Genomic DNA, 13,895 nt, shown 5'->3' with positions numbered 1-13,895 from the left:
CACCAGCGCGCCCGGACCCCTTGTAGCAATACATGCGGAGCACAGCGGGGCAAGCACACCTCTTAGGACGCCATTTAAATGCTGGTCAGCGGCTTTTAACGGTTGACACTGCCAAAGACACTCAGTGCCGGTCAGAGGCACTTTATATTGTAAGTGTTATTTTTTTTACCTTTTTTAAATAAATACATATTTTAATATACTACACCATGATGAGCCCCTTGTTTTTGAGGAATTGATGACACCTTGTAAAAGGGAAAAGGAGGCAACACCCACTGACGGACAAAGAAAAGACACCACTTTGGAGCCTAATAATATCTGGGGTCTGGTGAGTGTTGATTTTAACCATTGGTGATGGTGGCACATCTTTGTCGGGTGGAAGAGATAGCGGCACTTTCCTCTACACAGTATTACCAACATTGAACCTTGTGTTTGCTGGAACCTATTGTATAAGAGCAAGATTGCCTGCCATTTGGACTATTTTTAAGTGCAGTCAGCACATTGCACATTTGTATGGTTGTTTGATAATTATTTCACTTTTTTGATATTTATTTTGTTCCAATATCGGTTATTGGACAACTCACGGTGCAGTTGGCATACTGCATATTGTAGTTTTATACACATATATATACACAATATTTTTTGTAATATCTTTCGTATTGTTTTCACTATTTGGTTGGTCAGTAGCAGCAACAGCCATTTTTCTCATAGAAGCACTGTGGCATATGGATTGTATGCTGACATACTGATCTAGATATACGATTCAAGTTTGAAATCACTGTGTCACATTTGTATGACTCATATATTTCTTATATTTTTTTATATATTGTTTGTATCCAGGTTATTCACATTTTAAATTGGGTACATTGTGGCCCTGATATTTCACTTATGTCCATACTCCCAGAGATTTAATACCTCTGGATAATTAGATCAGCGCAGTAACACTTTTCTTCCTCATGCATTTTTGGGAACTTAGCCACCTACGGCACTCCAAAAACTAAGCACCGCCTTTAGGCTTTCTAAGGGTGTACATTTTTGATTTCACTCCTCACTGCCTCTCACAGTTTCGGAGGCCATTGAAAGCCAAGATGGCACAACCTCCCCCCCCCCCCCAAATGACCTAATTTTGGAAAGTAGACACCCCAAGCTATTTGCTGAGAGGTAATGTGATAGGTAGTGAGGAGTGAAATCAAAAATGTACGCCCTTAGAAATGCTAAAGGCAGTGCTCGGTTTTTGGGGCCCCGTACGCGGCTAGGCTCCCAAAAAGTCCCACACATGTGGTATCCCCGAAGCAGCATAATGTATTTTGGAGTGTAATTCCACATATGCTTATGGTATGTTTGAGTAATATATCATTTAGTGACAACTTTGTGCAAAAAAAGTTTGTCATATTCCTGCAACTTGTGGCAAAATATAAAATATTCCATGGACCCAACATGCCTCTCGGCAAATAGCTTGGGGTGTCTACTTTCCAAAATGAGGTCAGTTGGGGGGGTTTGTGCCATCTTGGCATTTTATGGCCTTCAAAACTATGATAGGTAGTAGGAGTGAAATCAAAAATTTGCGCCCTTAGATATTCTGAAGGCAGTGCTAGGTTTTCGGGGCCCTGTGCGCATGCGTGGGGTGCAATTCCACATATAACAATGGCATGTGTGAGCAATATATCATTTAGTGACAACTTTTTGTGAATTTTTTTTTTGTCATTATTCAATCACTTATTCAATTTCCGTGGGGTGTCTACTTTCAAACATGGGGTCATTTGGGGGGGGGGTTGTACTGCCCTGCCATTTTAGCACCTCAAGAAATGAGCTAGGCAGTGATAAACAAAATACTGTGTAAATTCCAGAAAATGTACCCTAGTTTGTAGACGCTATTACTTTTGCGCAAACCTATAAATATACGCTTATTGATATTTATTTTACAAAAGGCATGGGGCTGAATACATTTTGGCCTAAATGTATGACTAAAATTGAGTTTATTCGATTTTTTTCTTATAACAAAAAGTAGAAAAAAATGTTTTTTCAAAATTTTAGGTCTTTTTCCATTTATATCGCAAAAAATAAAAATCGCAAAGACAATCAAATACCATCAAAAGAAGGTGGAAACGCCTCAGTCTGAACTCATTGAAATTGTAGGTTGGAAGCTCCCACACATGGGGAATGGAAGATGACCCAGAAATGGGGTACCCTCTGGGGTTACAGAGGGCACAAATGTCCATGTTCGTGGGACCCTCATTCACTCCCACCTACCCCCCCCCTTCAACCCCACCCCGCTCCCTCATTGCTTCTCTCCTCTCTTTCCCTTTCTACCTTTCGCACTAATCTACATCTGTCTCTTAGCTTGGTACCCCTGTGGCACCTCTTTCGGTATTTTCCAAGGGCTGACAAGCTCTCTATTCCTAATCTCCTTCTCTATTATTGTTCCCTGGATAAAAGTTGAAAATGTAACGGAAATGGGCTTACAGAGCCATGGAAACCGACCTGACCTTCACACACGGGAGCCTACCAGCAGTCCCGGTGGGCATTTAACCATGCCCTTAGACGGCTGAAGTGACATAGGGCCCCTGGTGGTGGTATCGGGTGCTAGCCGGCACAGTATAGACCAACCTGTTATTATGTACATTTGTACTAAACATATTGCTGTATTGCCTTTCTGAATGTTCATGTACTGCCATGGTGGTTCTTGTGGACCCATTTCCCTGCTTATAAATAAAGAAATAAAAAAAAAAAAAATACCATCAAAAGAAAGCTATATTTGTGGGGGGGGGAAAGAATGCAAATTTTGTTTGGGAACAAAATTGCATGACCACGCAATTACCAGTTAAAGCAGAGCAGTGCCAAATTGTAAAAAGTCCTCTGGTCTTTAAGCTGACAAATAGTCTGGGACTGAAGTGGTTAAACACGTAATAAAATGGCCCTCCAATTGTTTATGAAAAAATATATATTTATTATTGCATTTATATTATCAAAAATGCATAAACTGTGCAAAACAGAAAATAATGTATCCAAAAATATATATATTTATTATTGCATATATATTATCAAAAATGCACAACATGTGCAAAACAGAAAAGAATTTAAAGAGGAGTTCCACCCAAAAATGGAACTTCCTCTTAACCCACTCCTTTCCCCCTTACATGCCACATTTGGCATGTAATTTTTTTGGGGGGGGTGGGGGCTTCAGGAGAAGGGGACTTCCTGTCCCACTTCCTCCTTCCGCCGAGGGGCTGCAAAGGCGATTAAGCTTAATCGCCTTTTGGCAGCCCCTCCCTGTAGGCGATCGCCTAGGACACGTCAGGTCCTAGGCGATCGCCTGTCCAATCAAACAGCGCAGCGCCGGGCCGCGCTGCTCGCGCATGCGCAGTGCCGCTCGTGCATGCGCAGTGGGTGCCCGGCCGTGAAGCCGAAAGCTGTCACGGCCGGGTGCCCACAGTGACAATGAAGACGCCGGCCGGGGAGGGGGGAGAGGAGCGGACCCCCGGCCGGCGCGTCGCTGGAACGCTGGAGCAGGTAAGTGTCAGTTTATTAAAAGCCAGCAGCTACACTTTTTGTAGCTGCTGACTTTTAATAAACTTAAAAAATGGGTGGAAAACCCCTTTAAGATATACCGTCAACATGTGCATTTTACAGAGAAAATTATATTAACCAATGTAAAACTTTAACAAAAAGAGGGGGAGCTTGGACATTTTGAAAATATTGCTGCACTTCGTAAGGTCCTCCCTGAAAACATGGTTGGTTTTGGAACATTATTTGAAAACTGGGATATGGGTTTTGGGACATGAATTGAAATCTCGAAGCTGCAGCAGATGGGTATGATTGTGAGTGCGAGGTACCTGGATCATCGTACCTCCCAGAAAACTGATGACTAATGTTGCCCTCTTACGGTGCATCTCTATTTTGTGTAGATTGCTGCTGATAGAAATTAATGAGATGCATTACTTCAGAATGCATCTCATGCTGCGTACATACGACCATTTTTAGTGGTCTACAAAAAAACGATGTTTTTTTCAACACGATTCTTGTCAAGCCTGCCTTGCCTACACAAGATCGTGAAAAAAAAATGCTTGAGCAAAGTGCGGTGACGTACAACACGTACGACGGCACTATAAAGGGGAAGTTCCATTAGAATGGCGCCACCCTTGTGGCTGCTTTTGCTGATTTCATGTTAGTAAAAGTTTGGTGAGAGGCGATTCGTGATTTTCAGGCCCCGTACACACGAGGAGATATGTCCGATGAAAACGGTCCGCGGACCGTTTTCATCGGACATGTCTCCCGGGAGCTTTTGGTCTGATGTGTGTACACACCATCAGACCAAAATCCCCGCGGACAGAGAACGCGGTGACGTAGAAGACACCGATGTTCTCAACATGGAAGTGCAATGCTTCCACGCATGCGTCAAATCAATTTGACGCATGCGCGGGATTTCGGGACGCTGGTTACACGTCATAACCAGCGGACATGTCTGATTAAGTGTACTAACCATCGGACATGTCCGACGGACATGTTTCCAGCGGACAAGTTTCTTAGCTTGCTAAGAAACTTTTGTCCGCTGGAAACCTGTCCGCTAGGCCGTACACACGGTCGGACATGTCTGCGGAAACTGGTCCACGGACCAGTTTCAGCGGACATGTTCGACCGTGTGTACGCGGCCTTAGTCTTCGTGCTTTTCAGTCTGTTACAGCGTGATGAATGTGCTATCTCCATTAGGAACGCTTGTTTTACCAGGACGAGCGCTCCCGTCTCATTACTTGCTTCTGAGCATGCGCGTTTTTTTCACGTCGTAAAAGCCTACACACGACCGTTTTTCACGACGTGAAAAACGGCACCAAAAAATTGAGCATGTTCTAAATTTTTAATGCCCATTTTTCACGTCATGGAAATGCTCTGGAGTCCACACGCGATTGTTTTTAATGACATAAAAAAAAATAAAAAAATTCACGTCATGAAAAACGGTCGTGTGTACGCGGCATCACACTGATATTCGGATGCTACTTTGGCCATTTGAGGAACCATGCCTCTGGCAAAGGACTCCAATTCTCCTCCATCTTTTTGCTGTTTGTTAAACAATTGTTTAACAACATCTAGGAAGTCCTCTGATGAAATCGGTCTGAAGGATCGTTTTTCATCAGTCCAAACCAATCGTGTGTAGGCCCCATAGGTTATTTAACCTTAGGTTAAAAAAATGGCAACTTGCTTTAAAATTTTACCTATGGATGGTAACCGATAGGTCAAAACCGATCGTTAGTATGCAAAACCATTGGTTAAAAACCTGCGTATGCTCAGAATCAAGTCGACGCATGCTTGGAAGCACTGAACGTTTTTTTCAGCACGTCGTTGTGTTTTACGTCACCGCGTTCTGACACGATCGGTTATTTAACCTATGGTGTGTACGCACCATGGACCATCAGTCAGCTTCATAGGTTAACCTAGGACAACTGTCCTTCAGACCGTTTTCATCGGATGGACTGATCGTGTGTATGAGGCTTTACAGTTGTTGTTTTGTTTTTTTCGGTCGTTTTTGTCTGTTGCTGGCCAATGTTGCTTCTGGTGTTTCTGCTTCAGTTTCAGTAATTTGAGAATTGTCTGCTGCATCTAATAATTTGTTGGTCTCCTCTGCATCCTCAGGGTCCTCTTCACTTTCTGTCTGCATATTGCTTTCTGTACAGAAATTTGAAAAACAGAAAATTTAAAAAATTATAAACATGTTGTTATACGGTGCACTCCTAAAAACATATTAGACAATTCAAAAATAAATAAAATTAGCATAATAAATGTTGGTATTAGGGCTGTTACTGATCAAAATGTTTGTGTTCGATATTTTTTTTTTTTTTTAATAGATTAATCGAAAAATGTGTGAAATGTGAATCCTGTTGTTGATGTTGCACAATGATGGTTTTTCGATTATGTTTGCAATGTTTATGTGCCAAAGTACTAAATCTCTTTTTTTGTTTGTCCCCACAGCTACCCTCCACACCACAGGAATGGCAGTCTGTGGCTTCCCAATTTGCCCAGCGTTGTGATTTTCCGAACTGCGGTGGAGCAATAGATGGGAAGCACGTCCGCATTGTGCCCCCACCCCACTCGGGGTCCTACTATTATAATTACAAGGGTTATCATAGTATTGTGTTGATGGCGGTGGTGTCGGCACAGTATGAGTTTCTCTATGTGGACGTGGGGAAGAACGGCCGGATGTCAGATGGGGGAGTGTTCTCACGGACTGAATTCTACGATCGTCTCCAAACTGGTGATCTGGCACTGCCACCAGATGAAGACAATGTGGAAGGACTTCCGTTTGTGTTCCTAGCGGACGAGGCTTTCGGGCTTGGACCTCACCTAATGCGGCCTTTTCCCCAGAGGACCCTCACCTCAGAGAGGAGTGTGTTTAATTATCGGTTGTCCAGGGCTCGGAGGGTAGTCGAGAATGCCTTTGGGATCCTCACCAACCGGTTCCGCCTGTTCCTGACAGCTATACATCTGGCGGAATATAAATTGAACACCGTTGTATTTGCCTGCTGCATTTTGCACAACTTTTTACGCAGGCATTCCCAGACGTACCTATCCGACAGCGTTTCTGAGGCAAGACTACTCTCAGATCCTCTCCCTGGGCTGGTCACTGGTCGCGCTGGCATTGGCACCCAATCTGCTCGTGAGGTACGCGACAAATATGTTGAGTACTTCATGGGTCGGGGGGCCATTGCTATGCCAGATCATATTTCTTTCTAATTTGGCCCCCCAAAGAAAGGAATATTCACAGAAATAATAAATAATTAGACCATTGGACTTTATACAGTTGTTTGTCCTTACTGCTTTTTGTATTTTTTTCTGTCTTCCTGGTTAGCCAAAAAAATAGTGCACTTCTAGTGCCAAATGTAGGGTTCAGGTTTTAGTAAATAAACACAATTGCACATTATTCACTCATCTCCAAACTGGGTATTCAGCATCTTAAATAATCAAGCCACTCCTTGTAATGATTTTCAAACAACTTTTTTTATTGTCAGCTTTTTCCTTGTTTTTTCTTAACCACTTAAGCCCCGGACCAATATGCAGCCTAAAGACCCAAGGTGTTTTTACAGTTCGGGACTGCGTCGCTTTAACAGACAATTGCGCGGTCGTGCGACGTGGCTCCCAAACAAAATTGGCGTCCTTTTTTCCCCACAAATAGAGCTTTCTTTTGGTGGTATTTGATCACATCTGCGGTTTTTAGTTTTTGCGCTATAAACAAAAATAGAGCGACAATTTTGAAAAAAAAGCAATATTTTTTACTTTTTGCTGTAATAAATATCCCCCAAAAACATAAATAAAAACATTTTTTTTCCTCAGTTTAGGCCGATACGTATTCTTCTACCTATTTTTAGTAAAAAAAATCGCAATAAGCGTTTATCGATTGTTTTGCGCAAAATTTATAGGGTTTACAAAATAGGGGATAGTTTTATTGCATTTTTATTTTTTATTTTTTTTTTACTACTAATGGCGGCGATCAGCAATTTTTTTCGTGACTGCGACATTATGGCGGACACTTCGGACAATTTTGACACATTTTTGGGACCATTGTCATTTTCACAGCAAAAAATGCATTTAAATTGCATTCTTTATTGTGAAAATGACAGTTGCAGTTTGGGAGTTAACCACAGGTGGCGCTGTAGGAGTTAGGGTGCACCTAGTATGTGTTTACAACTGTTTGGGGGTGTGGCTGTAGGAATGACGTCATCGATCGTGTCTTCCCTATAAAGGGAATGACGCGATCGATGCGCCGCCATAGTGAAGGACGGGGAAGCCGTGTTTACACACGGCTCTCCCCGTTCTTCAGCTCCGGGGAGCGATCGCGACGGAGCGGCTATAAACAAATAGCCGCGCCGTGGTCCCGGATCGCTCCCCGAGCGGACCCGACCTCCGCATGTAGCGGGGGGGGTCCCGATCGGACCCCCCACCCGCTAATAGGCGAGGACGTACGTGTACGCCCATGTGCCTGTACGTGCCATATTGTGGACGTATATGTACATGCGGGGGTCGGGAACTGGTTAAAGGAATTTTTTTGGTATTAAACATGCCAACATTTTTATTTTTCAAGTTTTGTATTTTTTTTGGCTTTTTTTTTTACGTATCCATTTTTTTTTTTTTGGTTCAAAACCATTTATTCAAATTTTTTTTGGTGTTCACAAACAATGTTGTACAATTTTTACCCCCAAAAATGGATTTAACAACTGTAAACGTCACAAAATCTTTTTGGTGTCATCAAATTTTTTTTTTTTTTTTTTTTAAAAACTATTGGTGCAGATTTTGGACCTTTTGGATTTGTTCATTCTTTTTTGGCGTAATTTTGTGTTAAAATATTGATCACATTTTTAAAACATATTTGTTCACCCAATAATATTTTTTTTTTTTTTGGGGAAATATTTCCAAACATTTATTTTTTGATTATTTTTTAATTTTTTTTTTTTATTTTTTTGTGGTGTTTTTTTGAAATCCATTAAAAAGATTGATCTCATTTTTGGGATCGATGTGTTAACCAATCTTTTTTTGGTGATCTAATTTTTGATTTTTTAACATTATTTTTAAATTTTTTTGTTCACTTTTTCTGTTTTCTATGGCTTGTTGAATGGAAGCCATTTTTTAACTTAAAAATATAAAACATGTCCCAAAAAATAAAACCACAAATGTGTCACTTTTGCATTCCCAAAAACAGTCATGGTGTGAGGTCACACCGGAACACGCCAAAATTTGAAGATGCACACATTCAGTGCTATTCGCCAAATGTCAGTTATACCACAACAAAAGACTTTAAAATGGCGACATGTGCTATCTGCCATCATGGGTGAACAATGTCTGGGTTTTGTGGGAGCAAACCCTTCCTCGAAAAATATTTTACAATCGAGGAGGGGGTTGTACCCACAAAGCACAGATATTCTATATTCTGTGATTACAGATAGCACATGTTGACACACTGTGTGTGCATCTTCAAATTTTGGCGTGTTGCTGAGTCAGACATAAAAACAGGTTGGGGGATGGGCGGGGGGGGTTGGTTTAGTCTTTGACACGGCCCATCATGTCAATGATGTTCTTATAGTTTTGCTCTATAACCACCATTCTTTGCCGCATAGTGTCCAGCTCGGCACAGCAGTCGACAATTATATTGCGCACATTCTGTTCCATCTGAACCATCTGTTGACGCATATTCGCCATTTCGCTGCTGCACTCCATTACTTGCTGGATTATAATTCCCGCACTTGCCCGAGAAAAATGGGGAACAGCATCTTCATCCCCTACAAAATTAAGAAAAAATATAAAATTAGCCATTTGACCGGCCTAGATACATCTAGGGTTGCCACCTCATCACTTTAAACCAGAACACATATTAATTACACAGGTTCTGTGGCTGATTAAAAGGTGGTAATTTTGCTCACCTGGTGCCATATCTGCATTACATTAGCCACAGAACATGTGTAATCCATATGTGTTCGGGATTAAAGGGATGAGGTGGCAACCCTATCTACATCTGTTTTGCCCTATCAAGCTGGGATGACACTGACCTGATGTCGTGTTGATTTCCTCCTCCACCACTTCTCCATCTTCAATAACTCCTCCTTCTTCTTCTTCCACCAATCCACCATCTTCAAAATCACCAAAATCTTCTTCTTGAATTTCATCTTCCTCCTCAACAACTACCAGATCTAAAATTACGCCATCATCCTCTCTTCCTTCCTCCTCCTCCTCCACATCCTCATCTCTTCCTTCCACCTCCTCCTCCACATCCTCATCTCTTCCTTCCACCTCCTCCTCCACATCCTCATCTCTTCCTTCCACCTCCTCCTCAACATCCTCCTCCTCCACATCCTCCTCTATTCCTTCCTCCTCCTCCACATCCTCCACATGGCCAGATGGCAGATCCCGGGCGTGTCTGGCCCTCTCTGCCTCCTCGAATTGCTGGCGTCTTCTTTCCCCTAGAAAAAATAACCAAAAAAAAGGTATATACTCATCAGCACACAGATCTTGTAGAGCAGAAATCGCACACATTGCATCGAAGTTTAGAGGCTTTTTTCTAAAAATATTTAGTTGTCTTATCACCCCAAACCTAGATTTTAGGATGACTTCTAGGCCAAGCTCTGATTAAGTCCATTTTTAGCAAAGTGACACACATGGATGTCCCCCCCTTCAAATTTTGAGCTGAGACCATCCACATTTTAGTGTAATCTTTTGGGGGAGACACAGGTGCTCTGGATTACAGATATGAAAACACCTGCTTAGTAGCACTGTTTGCATTTCCCATTCTTGGATTTAATTGTTCGATTAATAAATTTTTCCACAATGTTTACAAACAATGTTTTTGGCAAGAGAGGCATGTCCAGGTGTGTTGTTCCTGGGCCAACATCGTATTTTTGAGAAGCAACCTGATGTGAACAAGGTTTCCTATTAACAGTCGTTGGCCAAGCAAATGATATTTTGATAAATACAATTATTTAACCAGGTTTTCAGAAGTACAACCAGGCCAAGGATACAGATGTAGAAATGTACCTGACCAAACATTCAAATAAGACAATTGTCCCCACCCCTCAAACCAAAAAATAACTTACTTTTTTTGAGGATTTTTTTTATTTTCTTGAGTTGATGTGGCTCACGGAGCTTTAAGTCGGACCACCGCTTCCGTAGCTGCTCCTTGGACCTTGCGATGCCAAACATCCTCTGCATTTTACGTGCCACCTTCTCCATAATTTTCCCCTTCCTGCGGTTGGGGGTCTTGTATGGGCCATATTGCCCATCATAGTCCTTCCTCTGCATAATCTCTACCAGCTCCACCATTTCGTCAAAAGACATATTAGTTGCCTTATAACGTTTAGGCCGGGATCGGGACGTTCCTGCCTCTGTCCCCTCACTTCTGGCCTGAGAGCTCCGTGCATGCTCGCCTGTCATCGCCATCTTTCATCCCCACAGAGATTAGGGGCGTGGAAATCAGGAAATGTCCCGTCATGGGCGGGGACCAGGGCGGCGGTTCATACATACGTGGAGTGTAGAGAATGAATAAGACGTGATTACGTAGGTTACGCTGAGATTATGCGCCCGTTTCTGCTCAGTTGCTTACGCGGAGATTAGTAAAACATTTGACAGCAGTAACACAGTTAACGCCAGATTTACAGAATTAACATTGATTAGGGGGCATGGCAATGGTGACGATGTGTCACGCACACGCGGAGTCTATAAAAGGGAACCGACGTGATTACGTTGCTTACGCGGAGATTATGCGCCCGTTTCTGCTCAGTTGCTTACGCGGAGATTAGTAAAACATTTGACAGCAGTAACACAGTTAACGCCAGATTTACAGAATTAACATTGATTAGGGGGCATGGCAATGGTGACGATGTGTCACGCACACGCGGAGTCTGTTAAAGGGAACCTACGTGATTACGTTGCTTACGCGGAGATTAGTAGAACATTTGACAGCAGTAACACAGTTAACGCCAGATTTTGAGAATTAACATTGATTAGGGGGCATGGCAATGGTGACGATGTGTCACGCACACGCGGAGTCTGTTAAAGGGAACCTACGTGATTACGTTGCTTACGCGGAGATTAGTAGAACATTTGACAGCAGTAACACAGTTAACGCCAGATTTTGAGAATTAACATTGATTAGGGGGCATGGCAATGGTGACGATGTGTCACGCACACGCGGAGTCTGTTAAAGGGAACCTACGTGATTACGTTGCTTACGCGGAGATTAGTAGAACATTTGACAGCAGTAACACAGTTAACGCCAGATTTTGAGAATTAACATTGATTAGGGGGCATGGCAATGGTGACGATGTGTCACGCACACGCGGAGTCTATAAAAGGGAACCGACGTGATTACGTTGCTTACGCGGAGATTATTTCATTGAGCTGCACGAGGAGCTAGAGATAAGGTAAAAAATTTAAACATGGGATCAGCAGAGGCCTAGAAACTTGAGAGCCATGGGATTGTGGTTTTGTCTGTTGTTTGCAGCCTTTTAACGCAACTTAGTATGTTTATTGTGTCCCCCAAACTGAATTTAATTCTCACAATGCTTTTACACATCACTTAAATCTAGATGTGAAGAATGCTCTACCTATTTTTAGTTTTTGCCAGGTGTATTGTGATCATGCAAGTATTGTTCTGTGTTGGTTGGCCAGAGGTTATTAGGAAGTGTATTTATATGTCCGGAATGATGAGGGGCAGGCTAAGTACACATTAAATACTGCCTTCATGAAAGGTCTCAATCTCAAAATTTGTGGATGGGTCTAGATTACACGTATTTAGCAAAATGATTAGAAAAAGGGTCTGCATGTGAACTCATTTTGGGTCACAACAATGGGGCAGAGCTGGCCAGCATTTTGGCTGCAGGAGACACTGTGTTTGCATAGTACAAGATCAATCTGGGGCCACATATGAATACAATGTGAATGATGGGCATTTTTTAATGTTTTTTTTTTGGTTTAACAGTGTTCATCATAAATTTTCATACTACAACTCCCAAATGGAAACTATCGTGGGAAAGGAGATAATTTCTCGTCTCATTGAGAAGTTTAGGGAAATGCCCCTACTTTGGGATTCAAAACATCCAAATTATTCAAAGCGGGACCAACGAAAGGCAGCACTTGCTGAAATAGCTACATATATGCAGACATGGGTTCCCGGCTGCACAGGCAACATGGTGAAGACCAAAATGAATAACCTGAGGGCCGCATACCGATCAAAAAGAAGAGAACTTCGGGAGCAAAGATCAGGAGCAGCAGCAAGAGAGTCCACGGAGCCAAGTCTGTGGTACTACCAGGAGATGGAGTTTTTGGGGGATCAAATGGAGGGCCGGCAATCAATGTCAAGCCTTCCTCCCAGACAGCATCGCAGCAGACCTTCCACAGATCACCACAGCCAGGAGGAGGACGGTGAGGGGCTGGCTGGCAGGCATGAAAATCTGCGACTCTCCACTTCTGATGAGGTAGAGTATTTAAAAAAATGTTTTTGGGCTGCTAATTCTTGTTTGTTTATTGAGTTGATATTGTAATCCCAAACCAAAAAATGGACTATAAAAGTCATGGTCATAAAAATAGGGGTCATGGATGCCAAGTACAGGGATCAGAAGGAGAGTCTATTCAAGTTTAAAGTAAGATAAAACAAACCAGTCTAAAGCATGAAAATGTGTGTGATTTGCTTGTGCCAAATTGTAAAACATGTCACTTTTTTTAACACAGGAAGAAGGGAGCAGCCAGGAAAGATTGGCTAATGATGCTGAGCTGCCTGCCAGCCAGGAGGAAGGGGTCATTGTCAGCCAGGAGGAGGAGGCCGGGCCCAGCACCAGCCAGGAGGGCCCCAGGCCCACGGTCAGCCCCACCAGGCAACTCCCTCCCCCCCGGGTCAGGCAAACAGGCCTAATGAGGCGCAGGAGGCAGGTGGAGGATGAGAGCCTCCGAATGATAAGGGAGGCTAGCGCCTTAATGAGGGCCCCCCTCAACCCCACTGAGGCCTACAGTGCGTATGTGGCCCACGAATTGTCCCAAGCGGGGGAGGACGGTCAGAGGCGTGTGAGGAACCTCATGAACCAGGTGCTTTTATGGCTGCACCAGGGCTGGCTGACCGATGACACTGAGCTGAGTGACCCGGCCTATCCTGCACAACACCTGCTAACTCCTCCTGCTGCCACATCATCCCGACCTGCAAGGGGTGCAAACGAGAGTTTTACCTGAACGAGTGCTCCCATCCCCTTATTTTGTCTGAGCATGCGCGTGGTTCTTATCCGCGGATAATGTGTACTAACCAACGGATCTATCCGTCGGATAGATTCGCAGCGGATAGATTTGTTTAGCATCTCAGCAAATATTCGATCTGCTGAAAAGCCATTCGACGGATAAATATCCGCGGAAACAGATCCGCTGGAGTGTACACACCATAG

The sequence above is a fragment of the Rana temporaria genome, chromosome 3, assembly GCF_905171775.1.
Source record: "Rana temporaria chromosome 3, aRanTem1.1, whole genome shotgun sequence".
In the NCBI taxonomy this organism is placed as follows: Eukaryota; Metazoa; Chordata; class Amphibia; order Anura; family Ranidae; genus Rana; species Rana temporaria.
This window is presented reverse-complemented; position numbering follows the sequence as displayed.